The sequence below is a fragment of the Plecotus auritus genome (genome assembly GCF_963455305.1).
Source record: "Plecotus auritus genome assembly, chromosome: 6".
Classification (NCBI taxonomy): Eukaryota; Metazoa; Chordata; class Mammalia; order Chiroptera; family Vespertilionidae; genus Plecotus; species Plecotus auritus.
This window is the reverse complement of record NC_137773.1, coordinates 57,058,585-57,074,724: the sequence shown is the minus strand read 5'-3', so window position 1 is coordinate 57,074,724 and position 16,140 is coordinate 57,058,585. Positions and strand designations below refer to the sequence as shown.

At 41.7% G+C, this 16,140-nt stretch overlaps 1 protein-coding gene across 1 annotated transcript in view; it reads right to left on the bottom strand.

Moving 5' to 3' along the window:
- ARHGAP10 (Rho GTPase activating protein 10) overlaps positions 1 to 16,140 on the bottom strand; it is a 266,323-nt gene that overhangs the window by 209,534 nt on the left and 40,649 nt on the right. The gene's annotated exons all lie outside the window — the stretch shown is intronic.

The following is a 16,140-nucleotide window of genomic DNA, read 5'->3' as shown; positions in this document are numbered from 1 at the left end:
TATCCTCAGGTGAGTATTAAAAACAAAACAAAACAGCTCCACGTATTCTATTTAAGTTTGAAGAGTTTAAGAAAATTAATCATGTTCCCCAAAAGCATAAATCATATTATGAAGGTCAATCAGAAAAGACAAATCTGAGGTTGCAGTAGGTCCTCATTTGTAACTGTGCATTTACTGAGGATCTACAGCATGCCAGGCATCACAGGGAACAATATACAGCTCCTGCCTTGCAGGAGCACACACTCCAGAATTCCCTTTGTGAGATGCTGCAGGGGAGGATGTTCATGAAGAGGAGTCTATATCCGCTGAAGGACCAACTCATGGAGAAGCCACCCGCCTCGGACTCATCAGGGGCCAAAGGGAGAGCCATAGGCAAAGGATATAATCTTGGACTACAGCAGAACTGAGATGACCTAATAAAAAGCTTCCAAGGACAGACAGGGGTAGGAAGACAAAAACACAATTAGGATAAAAGGGAAAAAGGACAGTGCATCCTTTTATAAGGCATTTTCAAAAGGCAAGCTGATGACAAAAACTACAGATGCCACCCTTGACTAGCAGCTGCTACCTTACAATGAAAGCCATGGGGAAATTAATATTTTATTACTGGCTGTATTTATAGGGAACTGATTATTGTCGATGGCAAATTAGCTAGAAACTTAAAAGCATACTTTAAATATTGAAACTGACTTTTTCTTTTATGAAAAAGTATAAATGAGTCATGTTAGAAACAACCCGGATATCCATCAGAAGGGGATTGGTTAAATTCATTGTACTGTAATTACATAACAGAACACCATAAGATCATTAAAAATCATGTTTCGGAAAAACACTTAAGGGCACTACAATATCAGCATGTCCATTATTAGTTGAGTGATCTTGGGCTACACTGACCTCTCAGCCTCTTTTCCTCATCTGTAAAATGGGGATAATGGAATACTAGACAACAATGGAAATGAATAATCCACAACTACATACAATAGATGACAACAAGAAAATATATACAGTATGATTCTATTTCCAGAAAATACAAAAATGGGGGAAAACTTGCTGCTGGAAGTCAAGGGGGCATTAGGGGGACTTCTACAGTGTCTGGAGTATTCGGTTTGTTCTTGCTTTGGGTGCTGGTTCCACAGGTGTGTACAATTCATGAAAGTCCATCCAATTGTACATGTATGAAAATGTACTATATATATAAATTTCAATTTAAAAAGTTTCTCAAATGAGGATAATTATAGGACCATCTTCATAGGGATGTTGTGAGAATTAAAATTAGGTTGCAGAGATTAACTATATATAAAATTTTGCCTACCTAATACACGGGTAAGCACACAATAAATATTAGGTACTCTTAAAACCCTCACTGTGCTGACCACATAAGAAGCTCTATTAAATATTCGCTGAAGGAACACACACCACAACCTCTGCAAGCCCATAACTACTTTGAAATTTTACTATGTCACTTATGTCACACTTTGCATTATAAAGATTTATGTCCAAGTTTGTTGCTCCCCTCCACTTAGAACTCCCTAAGGGCAGAACACGAGTCTGTCTTTGTATCCTTCACAACACACTGAACAGCAGAGATTCTCAATAAATGTCTGATGATTCTGTGGGTTGCAGAACATTCTAAAAATGGAAGAATGATATACAGAAAACTTTAACTGCAAAATAATATCCTTTCTAAGCTTTACACTTTAACGTATTTGTGAGTGAACCTGATGTTCTGTTAAAAAGGCACATGTTTGACTTATATATTCATTGGGAAAATGTGTACAAAGGTGCATAAAATCAGGTCCCCACATTCCAAGAAGTTCACCACTAAGGGGGGGAAGACATGGAAACAGCCACAGATTTGTTTCCGTGAGGCACCTCAACAGAGGGGCATCACTGACTCTGGATTGGTTTTTAGGCTAATTCCTGGCAAACTTGGATGGCAGACATTTGAACCCTAAGAAAGTGAGGGAACACCTGTGCTTTTGAATTGTAGGACAAAGTCAGAGCACTTTTATCTCCTATCCAGAGCCCAGGCTAAGATAGACAAACTTCTTTGTGTTTCTGTGCTCGTAGGGCAGGCTTTTTCTGTTCCACTTCTTCCTCAAGAGTGCAGCAACTGGAGAGTCCTGGCTAACTAGATATGGAGGGAGATCCTAGGTCCAACTCCTTGCCCAAGGCTCCATTCTCTCCCCCCAGGTTGGTGTTAAGACTCCAAGCATCTTGTTTCTGATCCTCCTGAAAGTTCAACTCTAGTGTACTGTTCTGATGTCTTTCGATCTTTGTCAAATTCTGGAGATTTTGCATACTTTTTTTTTTATAATCACAGCTGTGCATTTAAAAGGATGTGTGTTATATTTTACCCAACATGGCTAAGTATTTTGTAAACTGAAACCCCTAACTCTATATTTTTAATACACCTTTAACCCAGGTCTCCTGAATTCCCACCAATGAAGCTCAAGTCAGTAAGAGTGCCCAATTCAAAACTAAAACACACACAAGGGAAAAATCCACTATGAACCAAACAGAGCAGACATTATAAAAGAGCAGAGATTGGATCCGCTATAAATTTTAGCTGATAAACCTTTGAGAAAGACTATAAAACCAGCAAATTTAAAATTATTACAGACATAAAAATAATCAAATACACATGAAGAGAAGTTTTGCACACTGACCTGAGTCCCCTTGGCCATCCAGAAAATGTCAAGTTCTTTTCATAAACACTAATAGCCTCCAACTGTGAGCAGGATAGGCCTGTGTGTTCCTCCGCCATCCTCTCCATATAAGCTACCATAGTCCAAGAAAACCAAACCTTGCTACTCAAGTCCACCAAACCAACAAATGTTTACTAATGAGAAATGTACACATGAAAAGAACTACAAATTATTGAGCAGAAGCTCTGGAGCAACCTGATCCACTATTTATAGGATAGAGATGGTAGACAACTTTGAGAGAGAGAAAAGTGGCATGAGCTAACAAAGTTAAATATCAGAACACCTAATCCAGCAGTTCTAGTACCCGGTAGTATTCAAGAGACCATCATGATGGTGGTCTGCAAGGTTCACATGTGTGAATGCTCATAAAAAAACAGCTCATAATTACAGACGACTGGAAATAAACCAAATACCTATTCAAAAGTGAAATGATAGAAAAATAGTAACACCACCAGTGAATGTTATATGATAGTGAAAATGAGTGGACCAAAGCCAATGCAACAACTTGGATAAATCATAATAATAATGGAGTATGAGAAAAGCAAGGCCCAGAAGATAGACGACATATGGAACTAGATGATAAAGAATGATACAGTTCTGGATAGTATTATGGGGGAAGGCACAGGGATGGAATTGGGAAAAGCACAGGCAGATGTAAGTTGTCGGTAAAGTTTCAGATGTTGATGAGCTCACAGGTATTCATTATATTAAAAATATGAATAAGAAGGCCATGCAAAACCCAGTGATGGCAATATGTCATGAATCAAGATTACAATGAATCCGCTTCTCTGCACCTGAGTCCCACCACCACCACCAGTAAAGAAGTGGGGGTATGTTATGAACAGACAATTCACAGATGCCAACTACCTAAAAGGCCAACAGACATGTGCAATGAGGGAAATGAAGCATTAAGCTAGAAATAATAAGTTATCACTTTATACCTAACCAATGGGCAAAAATTCCAAAGTTTTATAATAACAAGTATTGGAGAAGATTCAGATCAACACAATCACTAATACAGTGTGGAGGGGTGGGGGAAGTAAACTGGTGACTGTATAGAGCACCAGGGCACAATCTAGGAAAACTGGGAGATAAGCTTGGAGTTGAAGATACTCACATCCTATCACCTGCAATTCAGCACTTATATCCTTCCCCATGGAAACTCAAAACACACATCAGGGGACAAGAATGTCCTCAGCAGTGCTATTTACAATAATGAAAATCTGGGAGCATTCCTAAAATATCTGACAACAGATAAACAGGGGAATATAATGTAGAATAATCATACAATGTGACACTACATACATTAGTTTTAAGAAAGAGCTAGAGCTAAGTATCAAGAGGAATAAATGATGTGGCTGTTTACTTTTCTCTCAAGGTACAGAAGAATATATAGAGTTTGCTATCTTTTTTATGAAGTTTTTAAAATGATATATTTGATATTGCTCATAAACTCACACATACATAATAAAAGTATAAAAAACAGGCATAGTGATGATATTCCACAAATCAAGGATAGTGGCTACTTATAGAAAGGGAAAGAGAGGGGCATACAGGGGTCTTCAATTCCCAGTGATGTTTATTTCTCATACTTAAAAAAAATATTTTGAAAAGAAAACATAATATATTTTGACATGTTTTCTTCAAGTCAAGTGTGGGTACTCAGGTATTCATTATATTATCTATATATTAGGTTTTTAAAAAGGACAAGATTGCAACTTGCTAAAATGTATTTGAAAGAAAACAATGGTATAGAATTTTAATACTGGCTACCGTACAGCTCAAGTAAGACAAATGGCTCTATTATTACTTTGGCCTATGACCCAGCACAGGGCCTGACTCATAAAATGTGCTCAAATATTTGCTGAACACACTGGACAAACATGTAAAAAAATAACTCAAATTATTAACCTAGCCATCTCTGAATATTTTCAAATACATCTAACCACATCTCTGAATGTTTGTGAGTATGAATAATAATCACTGACATGTTGGATCATCTAAATTGAAAACATACTTTGTGCTAGACAGCTCATTTAAAAACATAGTATATCACTAGGTGTTATGGACTGAATGTTTGTGTCCCCCAAAATTCCTATGTTGAAGCCCTAACCCAAATATGATAGTATTTGGAGATAGGACCTTTGGGAGGTACTTATGTTTAGATGAGGTCATGAGGGTGGGCCCCCATGATGGGATTAGTGTCCTTATAAGAGAAAGAGACCAGGAAAAATCTGCTGGCATGTTGACCTTGATCTTCCCAGCATCCAGAACTGTGAGAAATGTCTGTTGTTTAAGCCACTCAGTCTATGATATTTGTTATAGCAACCCAAGCTATAACTGACATTAAGATTTAAAAAGAAAAAACAAAAAACTTTCTGTTCTTTAAGAACACAACTTGTCCTAACTCAGTGGTTGGCAAACTCATTAGTCAACAGAGCCAAATATCAACAGTACAATGATTGAAATTTCTTTTGAGAGCCACATTTTTTAAACTTAAACTTCTTCTAATGCCACTTCTTCAAAATAGACTCGCCCAGGCCGTGGTATTCTGTGGAAGAGCCACACTCAAGGGGCCAAAGAGCTGCATGTGGCTCGCGAGCCATAGTTTGCCGACCACTGCCCTAACTGGTTGGGCTCAGTGGATAGAGTGTCAGCCTGCGGACTGAAGGATCCCAGGTTCGATTCCAGTCAAGGGCATGTACCTTGGTTGTGGGCACATCCCCAGTGGGGGTGTGCAGGAGGCAGCTGATAGATGTTTCTCTCTCATTGATGTTTCTAACTCTCTATCCCTCTCCCTTCCTCAATGTAAAAAAATCAATAAAATATATTTTTAAAAGAAAAAAAGTCATCATGCTAAATTAAAAAAGAAGAACACAACTTAATAGTAACTGTTAATAGAAAAGCACCTAATGGGAGCCCTTCTAAAACCCCTATCAGGGAGAGCTGATGAGACTCCCATTATATTGTTTGAACGCTTTCTCCTGGCCTGGACCAACGGTAGGAATGCTCTGATTATAAATAGCTTCATCACTGTTTTATAGAGAAAAACTTTATTGAGGAAAGCCCTACATAGGAAGGGAAAATACCAAAGGTCCGAGTTCTGATACCACCTAACTATACGACACAGTTCATGTCTGTTTACCTGACAACCTTACTGAAAACATAAGATTGGTCCAGGTGACCCAAGTCTATTCAATTTCAAAATTAGGTATTACACTAATTAGGAACTTCTAAACCTCTCACTTAAAATATGTGGAGACCATAACCCACTTATACAGAAGTATTCCTTGACAAAATATGACTTACATGACAATTCTACCAGACTGGTTTTAACAGCATAGTTAAACTGACTTCCACAAAGTTGAAGGAAAACAAGATGATGCTTATAAAAAGAGCCCCTTTTCCCAGAGCTCATTCCCAGAGAGGAAACTCGAGCTGCTAAGAGGGGAGACCACTCTCAAAAAAAGCAGTCACCACCTTGGCAGTTCACACTGATGTCACCAGGTCAGTGAGAATGTCATAGCTGAGGAAAGCTGCTGCTGCAAGGGATGAATGGATTTATGGCATCAACATCATGTGTATGATTATGTAACAGATATTAATGGACGTTCTAATATAGACCCAGTTTCAGTAACTTTACAGATGTTGTTTCATAGTTTATAAATAACAATGAAGCACCAATATTTCCTCAAGCCTACAAAAATATATTGTTTTCCTGATGTCACAGGAATCTACCAAAACACTTGTAATTCATAGTTATCTAAGAATATCTCATAATGATCCATTTTTTCACTTTTATCAACAAGAAAGATCTGGCACAGATACCATATGCTGATACAGTGCTGACTGTTTTTTACCCACTGCTCAAGTCATTGGCACAGAACAGTCCCAAAAGCGTGTCAAGGACTAGAGTTAGCCGGTCCAGACGAAATGGAGGAACTGCCCTTCCCAGCCTAACGTGCTTATCACACACCCTTGGTCCTTGCCCCAGCTCACCAAGGTTTGCACAAACAGAAGTACTGTCAGAGTGTTTCCTTCATGCTTTCATTTGACCTCTGAAGTACTTACACTTAGTGAGAAAAAAAAAATGGAGTCAATATGGGGTACTGGGCGTGTGTTTGATTTGTGGATACGGGGAAAGGAGGCCTGGAGAGCAAGAGCTGATAAACTCTAAATTCTCAGGAATTTTTTTCTATCTGGGAACTATTTGGTGTTTGACAAACAACCCTGATTTTGCCCTAAACCCCTTATTCCTAATCCTATCCAAGGTGCCCACCTCACAGCCTCCTCACTCACTTTCTAAATCACAAACCCTCTCACCCTCACGGACCTGGTGCTTCCCACTAACTCCAACCACCACGCTGCTGTGTGTCCCCCTGTTAGGAGGACTTCTTCTAAGGTTCCAGGATTAGCACTTGTGCTATCAGGAGACCTGAGTTAAGGCTGCTATGACTTCATATGCTGTGCACACAAGGTGATAGGAATTCGATGGTCACTGCTTACGGGACCACGGCTCAGGTTAAGTGACTAAAGGACACCAGGGAGTCACTCATGAGGACTGAGACAATGCAGCATGAAGGCAGTGAGTGGCTAGGACTTGGGCCCCCTGGGGAACAAAATGCCTCAGAAGAGTCCAGAGCAGACATCAAAATGAGGATTTTCTCATTCAGACCCCCTTCAACCACTGCCCAAATTAAGTCTTCCCAAATCCAACCACCTCTCCGGCTCAGACTCCTTCCAGTCCACCCATTGCCTGACAAACACAACCCAAAATGCTCTGGCTGGTATTCCCAGCCCTCCACAGTCTGGCAAGAACACACGTTTGCTCCCCTCCTGCCTCACCCCCTTCCATCACTCCCGCCAAGAGAATGATTTTCATTTTTACCTTCACCACTCCATCTTCCCCTCTGCTGACGTTTTGCTCATGCTGTTTCCTAAAGGGAACATACTCTTTCCTCACCCAATCTGTCTGTTTAAACCCTGCCTTGAGATTCATTCAAATATTGAGCCCCTACTGTGCCAAGTGCATATTCCCTCTTTATTAGATAGGATGATTGCTGAAAACCCACACTAATTGGCCAAAGTCATGGCTAAACTATGACAGAGGGAAAATCAAAATTGTGTCCTCCTCTTCCATACCTTCAACAGACTTCATATTCCATTGTAAGAGTGAAGAGCTCAGTTTGACGACATTGCAGGGGGAGGGGAGGTTGTCTGGATGACTTTTTTTTTTTTAAGGCATAAACTTCATGTCACTTATGTCCTGGACACCAGGCACGTACATCCATTTCAGGGCTGTCCAAGGAATTTGAAGAGGTGCTTAAGATATCAAAAAACATATCCGCAATGCTCATGTTCTAAAAGCTACATGTCATTTAATCTGAATGGCTTAATACAGTTGCTACTTATGCCTAACATTGTTAAGTCACCTCTCAAACACAACTGGGACGCTGTATCGATAAATGCTGAACCGGGGCCAGCGAAGAGAAAGCATCAAACGGGAGCACTGAATAACAGACACAGCAGAAAAAATGAAACACCACAGGCCATCATTAGAAAGCTGGGAAAACTAAAAAAGCAGAACTCCAGCCCTGTGATTTTTATTTTTAGATTTAATGAGGCTTCCAAAGGCATAAACCCTCATTTTCAGTCTTGATCAGAAAGCCTCTGGGAGCTAAACAAGTCAATAGTCAAAGGTATCCCTTCCCTTTAGCTTAAGTGTTATTATCTGCAGTCATACAAGAACCTATTTTTCCTGTTAGAAATTAATCATCTGTGCATTTCATTCTTTTGGAATCGCTGTAGTCTATCATATGTAAAACAGGAGGAAATCTTTTCTGGTTCTTTTGGATCTTCACAGACCCGTAGAGCTGGAAACAACTCAGGAATGCTTTCAAACTAACCAGGAAGTCTTTTCACAGAAGTTTCTTCTTTCCTGTTTGCAAACTGGTCTGACCCCTCAGGGCAAGTTGTAACATAGTCAGTAATCAGCACCTCAGAATGCAGGGCTGGCATGCAGTGTCCAGACGCTAGCGAGTGACGAATGAGCCAATGATCACACAGGCTTTGCAAAGCACCTTCCTTCACTTCACTTGACCCAGTGATCTATACATACGGTTCTCTCAAAGCCAATTCTTCAGCCCCCCTTTTATTTCCTGCTGACAACCATTTCCACAAAGTAGTAGCTGACTCACACTGGAAGAACCCACTCCTGAAAATGTGCTAGTTTCATGCTGATGATCAAATGCAGATGCCATGTGAAAAATGCCACTGGCACTCCATTCTGTTATTCAACTGCCATCAGACATAAGAAATCCCATTCCTCATGAAAACTACACACACTAAACACGCCCCAATAGTTGATCTTTCCACCCTATTGTGCAAACTAGCAATAAAAACATAAGGACTGTCATAGTCAAACACTTCTATGCCCACGCCCATTGAAGCTGATTGAGTGTAATCCAGTCTCTGTAAGACAGCCACTCTATGGCAATGTGAAAAGTACTGCATTAGCAGTAAAAATGGTTTCTTTGTGCATGTTGTTCCTTCCTCATATTACTTCCTTTGTAGCCCAAAGTCACAAGAGAAATACTAAGTGATAAAAACTATTTAGTGCCTTCATAAAGTATTTATTTCGCCGTATTTCCAAATCAAAACGGCTCAACTGTGTCATTTTTTCAATTTAGGAGTCCACATTTAAAATAAATGCCTAGAATTTGGCAAAACATATCAAGAAGTATAAAATCTGACCCAGTTATTCTATTTCTAAGAATTTGACTTCTCTGGAAATACTGAGTTATACACAAAGATCTGTTTATTTTGTTACCATTCATAGTAGCAAATAACTGGAAAGGAATTTCGATTGGTAACATTATGCAATTAACAAAAGTACTAGAGGCCCAGTGCACGAAATTTGTGCGGGGCGGGGGGGGGGGGGGGGTAGGTTCCCTCAACCCGGCCTGAACCCTCTCCAATCTGGACATCCCTCTCACAATCCGGGACCGCTGGCTCCTAACCACTCGCCTGCCTGCCTGCCTGCCTGCCTGCCTGATTACACCTAATCACTTCTGCCTGCCTGCCTAATCTCCCCCTAACCGCTCCCCTCCTAGCCTGACGCCTAACTGCTCCCCTGCTGGCCCAATCGCCCCCAACTGCCCTTCCCTGCCAACTTGATCACCCACAACTGCCCTCCCCTGCAGCGACCCGCCTCCTCCGCCATGACTGGCCTCCTCCACGCTGTGCAGAGCCACAGGACCCCCAGGCCTCACCGTACAGAGCAGCCACCGGGCCCCCGCCTCCACTGTGCGCGTGGCCATCTTGTGGCGGCCATCTTGCAATGACGTCACGCAAGGGCATCGCGAGGGCGTGACACCACCTAGGCTTTTATTATATAGGATGGTACATTTATGAGATGGAACACAATTAGCCATTAACAATATTCTTGGTAAAACATTTAGTGTAGCAAAATAGTCCTAACACAATAAGGACTATTATCCTTTCTCTTAAGGTAGAACAACAAAGTTAAAGTTTGAAAACAGTTTAAGGCTTTGGGATGGCAGTACAGTACCTAAGACATACTAATAAACACAGTTCTTTAGGTGTTTTTCCATGTATATATGTAACCTGAATAGCCCCAATATCTGGGTGATGCTACCTCCTGGCTTGCCATAAATAAATGGTCACCACACCTATTCCCCCAATAGTTTTGGGGTCCTAAGTACAGTCACTCACAATTATTCCCTAAATCTGTAGGGTCAGTGGCTCCTCCTGCCAAACACAAGGTATGAGCCCTTCCTCTTTCTTTTTCTCTCTCTTTCTCTGGAGTTCCCTGAGGTGAGCGGTGGAGGGGAAAGGTCTTTACCCCACACAACAGCCAGGCTGCTCTTTGTGCCTCTGACTCTCTAGGCTCCAGGTGCTACTTTTTTCCTTAGCCCTCCCATCCTCAGTGAACACCCCCACATGGGATGCCACTCTAGCAACCCCCCTCTGGGCATCTGCTCACCAGCCAGGCCTTCAGCTCTGCCACTACCTGCCTTTACTGTCTTCTGGGCTGCCCCACCCACAGCTGCTGCCCTGCTGGGGCCGTCCACAGGATGAGGCGTGCTGACCTGTCACTAACCTCAAATGTTTCCTTCTCTCTGCATGACCGGCAAGGAACTTCCCCTTCTCACTCCCTCTCCCTGGGTCAGGCAAGGAGAACCCCACAACAGAGCTGGTCTGTCTCCCAGCCTCTCATCACAACTATAAACGCTGCCCTCTTCACTTCCGGCCCTGTCTACCAGACTCCTTTCTTATCAATGTTGACATTTCATTTCATTCTCATGGAGTAGAGAGTGGCTACTGTCACTCCCAGTAATCTGGCCCCGTGAAAAATATGGACGATAGCCAAATACTGGGGTAGAGGAGAGGTAGGAGGGAGAAAACCGGTCACCTAAGTCCACACACTGGCATAAGGAGCCTCAGCCCAGCCATGGAAAGAGAGTGAAATGAATGAAAATGTTAGAGTCACAATTTATGGTAGTTCCCAGTTAATTCTTACTTTTACTATCCATTTATGTTCCAAATTTTCTGCAATGAGCATGTATTACTTTGAAAAATGAGGAAAAACTGAACTATAAGCCAATTTGTGATAAAATGATTAGAAATTGGTAACTTACCAAAAAAAATTAGAGATACTGCAACCCACTATAGTTAGGGTTATATTGCTGTAAGTCACTTGTGTTTTTAACAACACTATTTCAGTTAGACTTAGGCAAGACTGTACGAGTGTAAAAGTCTAGAGGTAATTACAGAGTGAAAGGGCTAAGAGATATTTTAAAACAATATTCTTCCACTTAAAGTTCAGGATAAGAGGAAATTATTCTGGGAGACAAGTGACTGCATGTTTAGACTCATGAAAAGCTTAAACGTTAAAGACATAAACGATTTGGAAGGCATGGAGAATTATGTAAACCCTTCAGTGAGAAACAGGCTAGACAATAGCACCCTTGGAAGAGAAGATAAACACTTTAAATTCAGCTTAAAAAAATAACGGAGAAGTTTCCCCAAAAGCAGCCCCTGCCGATTTCCCCTTTTTGTCAGTGTGAGCACCATTTTCCAGGCTCCCAAGCTGAAGGGAATGCTGGGTCATCTCTGTATTTATCCTCTTTCATACCTTCCAGATCTTTCTCCAAAATTCACTCCTGAAATAACCCAGACACGGGACTTATTTCTCCATACCTGGCCACCTTTCCCTCTACTACCAAATTAACTAAAAGGAGATGCCAATAATATTATCCTGGTAAAATCCTTCCATTGCTTCTCACTATTGGAATCAAGAGCCAACAGTGGGGCTGCTGCTTGAACCGAACACACGTGGGAACAGGGACCCTTGGAGCTGGGGAGCACAGCTGCCCCAGGAACCACCTCCACCCTAAGGCGACTCCAGCAGTATCTGACACATTCCCCTACAGCAATTTCCAAGGGCAGCCCTTGGACCAGTAGCATCAATGCCACTGGGAATGTGTTAGAAATGCAAATGATAGGGCCCCACGGCAGACCTAGAACAGAAACTCTAGGAATGGGGCCCAGCAGCTGACTGGTACACTGAAATTGAAAACCACTGCCCCACAGAAACCTCCAAATCTTTCAAACCAGAGTCCCCATCCCCAGATTACGGCTGGTTCCTTTATTCACAGGCCAGCTTCCTGCCCCCACCTGTATAAACCCTACCCACCTTCAAAGCACAGATCCAATCCTTCCTTCATCATAAAACCTTTACTGATCACTCTAACGTGTTCTTGTTCTCAGTTGAACTCCAACAGAACTTATTCTCTGTACCACTCCCTCAACACTCATTGATACGATGACAGAACAAAAAGATGGCAATGCTTCAAAGCTCCACGGCAGGGATTTCATTAATGTGCCAATTTTAAGCAGAGTAGTGACAGCCACGAAGCATGTGTTAAGAAAGATTCTGAGGCTACACTGAGGTAGGAAAACGTCCCTACGGGTGGTTCCTTGGGGAGAGTGGGGGAGAGCAATGGCATGCTTACTACAAATGTCTCTTATCTGCTCCAGGGTTTTAACCCAACTGAGATAGGGTGAGAGGGCTGAGGAAGGTCCAGAGACAAAACAGACTACTTACTGTAAGCTGGTTTTTGATGGCCATCTTGCTGCTCTGTGCACCTGTCAGGCAGCTCCACCTCCCAGCATGTCTGAGAAAGCAGCCCAGGTCATGGCAGATCTCAGTATGTTATGACCCATTGTAAACAACGCATACCTAATTTTTTCCACAATTCCAGTTGCATGATACCAGGTGGTGTGAGGGACAAAAAGACACCATTTCCTGCCATATGTCAGACAACACCCACTTCTCTCTCTCTCTCTCTCTCTCTCTCTCTCTCTCTCAAAGTAAAAAAAAAAAAAAAAAAAATCACACTAAAAAGATATATTGTAAGCCAGGCTCAGAGGAGATGGATCCATCTATTTCAAATCACTTTGTTCCTCTCAGTGCCAACATTAACATTAACAGACATTTCTAACAGGATCTTGTGCGTTACAAAACTACATAGTTTCCACCTCACTTATCTCTACTCAGAGCTGTAAGCAACTTGAAGACAGGAAGCAGGACTTATTTTGACTTCACATTATCTAGTTCAGTGATGTGCATAGATTATGATGAAAGGTAACCCACACTGGCTGGACCTGCAAACTCCCTTTCTAGTTTTAGAGTTTCAATTTCTCAAGATGCCTTCCCCCCTATAGGAAACAGAATCTAGTTCAGAAACTTACATCATTAAAAGAACAGCACTGATGGTGGGCCCTGAGGTATAGGATGGAGCAAAGTAGGTTTACATTTGTGAGAGTACACAAAACACAGCGTTTATTCTTGTATTACTCTGTGTATATACTAGCTGTACCGGTTAATAATGGAGATTTTTTTCAATAGATGGAGTTACACATATGTTGATATATATGCGATTTGATATGTATGCTATTTTGTTGTATTGACAACAAGCTTCAAAACTACATATGTCAACTTTGCTGAAGGTGTTAACATCATAGGTATTTTTACGCTTAAAAATGTTGAATTTCATGCCAAAAAAAAAGAGCATTTGCGGGAAGTTTTAATCCATTATTTTGAAGAAAAGTGCTGTTGAAAATTATCGTATACTTCGGGAAGCTTATGGTGAACATGCTCCATCTCAAGATACCTGTGAATGCTGGTTTAAAAGCTTTAAAAGTGATGATTTCGATGTGAAAGACAAAGACGTCCAGGCCAACTGAAAAAGTTTGAAGAACAACAATTACAAGCATTATTAGATGAAGATGCATGTCAAGCTCAAAAACAACTTGCAGAAAGATTAAACGTTGCTCAGCAAACAATTTCTGATCATTTACAAGCAATGGGAAAGATTTTAAAGGAAGAAAATGGGTGCCACATCAACTGAATGAAAGACAAATGGAAAACCGAAAAGTCATCAGTAAAATGTTGCTTCAACAGCACGAAAGTCTTTTTTGCATCGAATTGTGACTGGCAATGAAAAGTGGATTTATTTTGAAGATTCCAAACACACAAAATCATGGGTTGATCCAGGAAAACCATCAACATCAACTGCAAGGCCAAATCGCTTCAGAAAGAAGACAATGCTCTGCGTTTGGTAGGATCAGGAAGGTATGGTATATTATGAGCTTCTAAAAACCAGGTGAAACCATTAATACTGATCATTATTTGCAACAACAAATAATCAATTTGAACCATGCTTTGATCGTGAAACGACCAGAATGTTCCAGAAGACATGGCAAAGTAATTTTGCTTCATGATTACACACCATCACACACTTCAAAACCAGTTAAAGACATGTTAAAAGTTCTTGCCTGGGAAGTATTAACTCACCCGCTGTAATTCACCAGACCTTTATCCTTCAGATTACCACATGTTCTGATCGATGGCACATGCACTTTCTGAGTAGCACTTCAAAACATACGAAGAAATGGTAAGTTGGGTCTCTGAATGGTTTGCCTCAAAACAAGAAAAGTTCTATTGGGACGGTATCCACAAATTACCTGAAAGATGGGGAAATGTGTAGCTAGTGATGGACATTACTTTAAATAAAGCACTTTCGATGTTTCTCTTGAAATTATCGTGTTTTCTTTTGTTATAAAATCCACTATTATTAACCGGTACACCTAGAAAAAAGCCAGCGACCAGAACGCCTGAACGACCGGTCACTACAACGTGCACTGTGGCCAGCAAACCAGCCTGATCAGGGGGTGGGGCCAGCCAGTCAACCTCCCGTGGCCCCTCCCCACAGCCAGCCTGGCCCTGTTCAGGCCCCGATCAGGGTGAGCCTGCCAGCCAACCTCCGGCCGTCTCCTCTTGGCCCCGATCCGCTAATGGGGGCCGGGCCAGCTGGACCCCACCTGTGCAAAAATTCGTGCACTGGGCCTCTAGTTTATTAATAATTGTCTTATTTTTTCATAGAAACAACTGTAAACCTATTTTTGCCCCACCCTGTATAACTTCACGTGCGTTACGCAGAGTGCACGCCAATGCCTCCACATTCATATCACTATTTCAAGAAGCAAAATGTCCCTACCAGAGGCAGAGTGAAAACACAGTTGGAAACGACAGGCACATGAATCACCCTTGAAGTCCATCCACTCAGTGTGATTCATAGATCTGCCTGACAGGAAGGTTACACCTCCAAGCCCTAGGTTCAACATGAGGTCAAGTTGGACAAACACATCCCAACTAGACAATTCTATCCAGCCACACAGACCTTCATTCCATTGGCAAAAAAAGAAAACCCAATTTCCTAATGGTGAACGGACACAGACATGGAGTTGAAACTCCAATTTGGCACATCCATCTTAAAACAGTTTAACATGAGTATGTACTTAGGTCCAAAAGAAGAAAACGGATCATGACAACAGCATGTCACACACAGTACTTTCTGCTGCCAAGTCAAGCGCAGCCAGAGTTTTCCTGGACTGGTCGGTGATGAATACAGCCAGTCACCTACCCCCAAGCCTCCATGTGACTGCAGGCTGCTGGGGAGGGAAGGCATGCCCTCCCAGAGCACAAAACCTCCCCAAAAGCTTCCACCAAACCCTGGCAAAAGTCCCCAAACTCTTAGTAGGGTAAGATTGAGCCACATTATGTCACGTGAGCCTCACAACAGATAAGAAAACTGTCTGTGCTCTGCTGGAAGCCCCAGTGCTGAGCTCCCGAAGGCACCCATGACCAGAACAGCTGCTCCGTACACAACCTTCCCTCAACAGCAGCAGCAGAGCTCCAAGTCAACTTGGATTAAGCCAAAAAAAGAAAAAAAAAAAAAAAAAAAGAAACCAAAGGGGTTTGGAGACATTCCTTTCCACACATTTATCAAAAGTTATAAAATAATGATTCTTAGCCTGCTTGCTTTCTGTGGAGGCACCAGAGGTC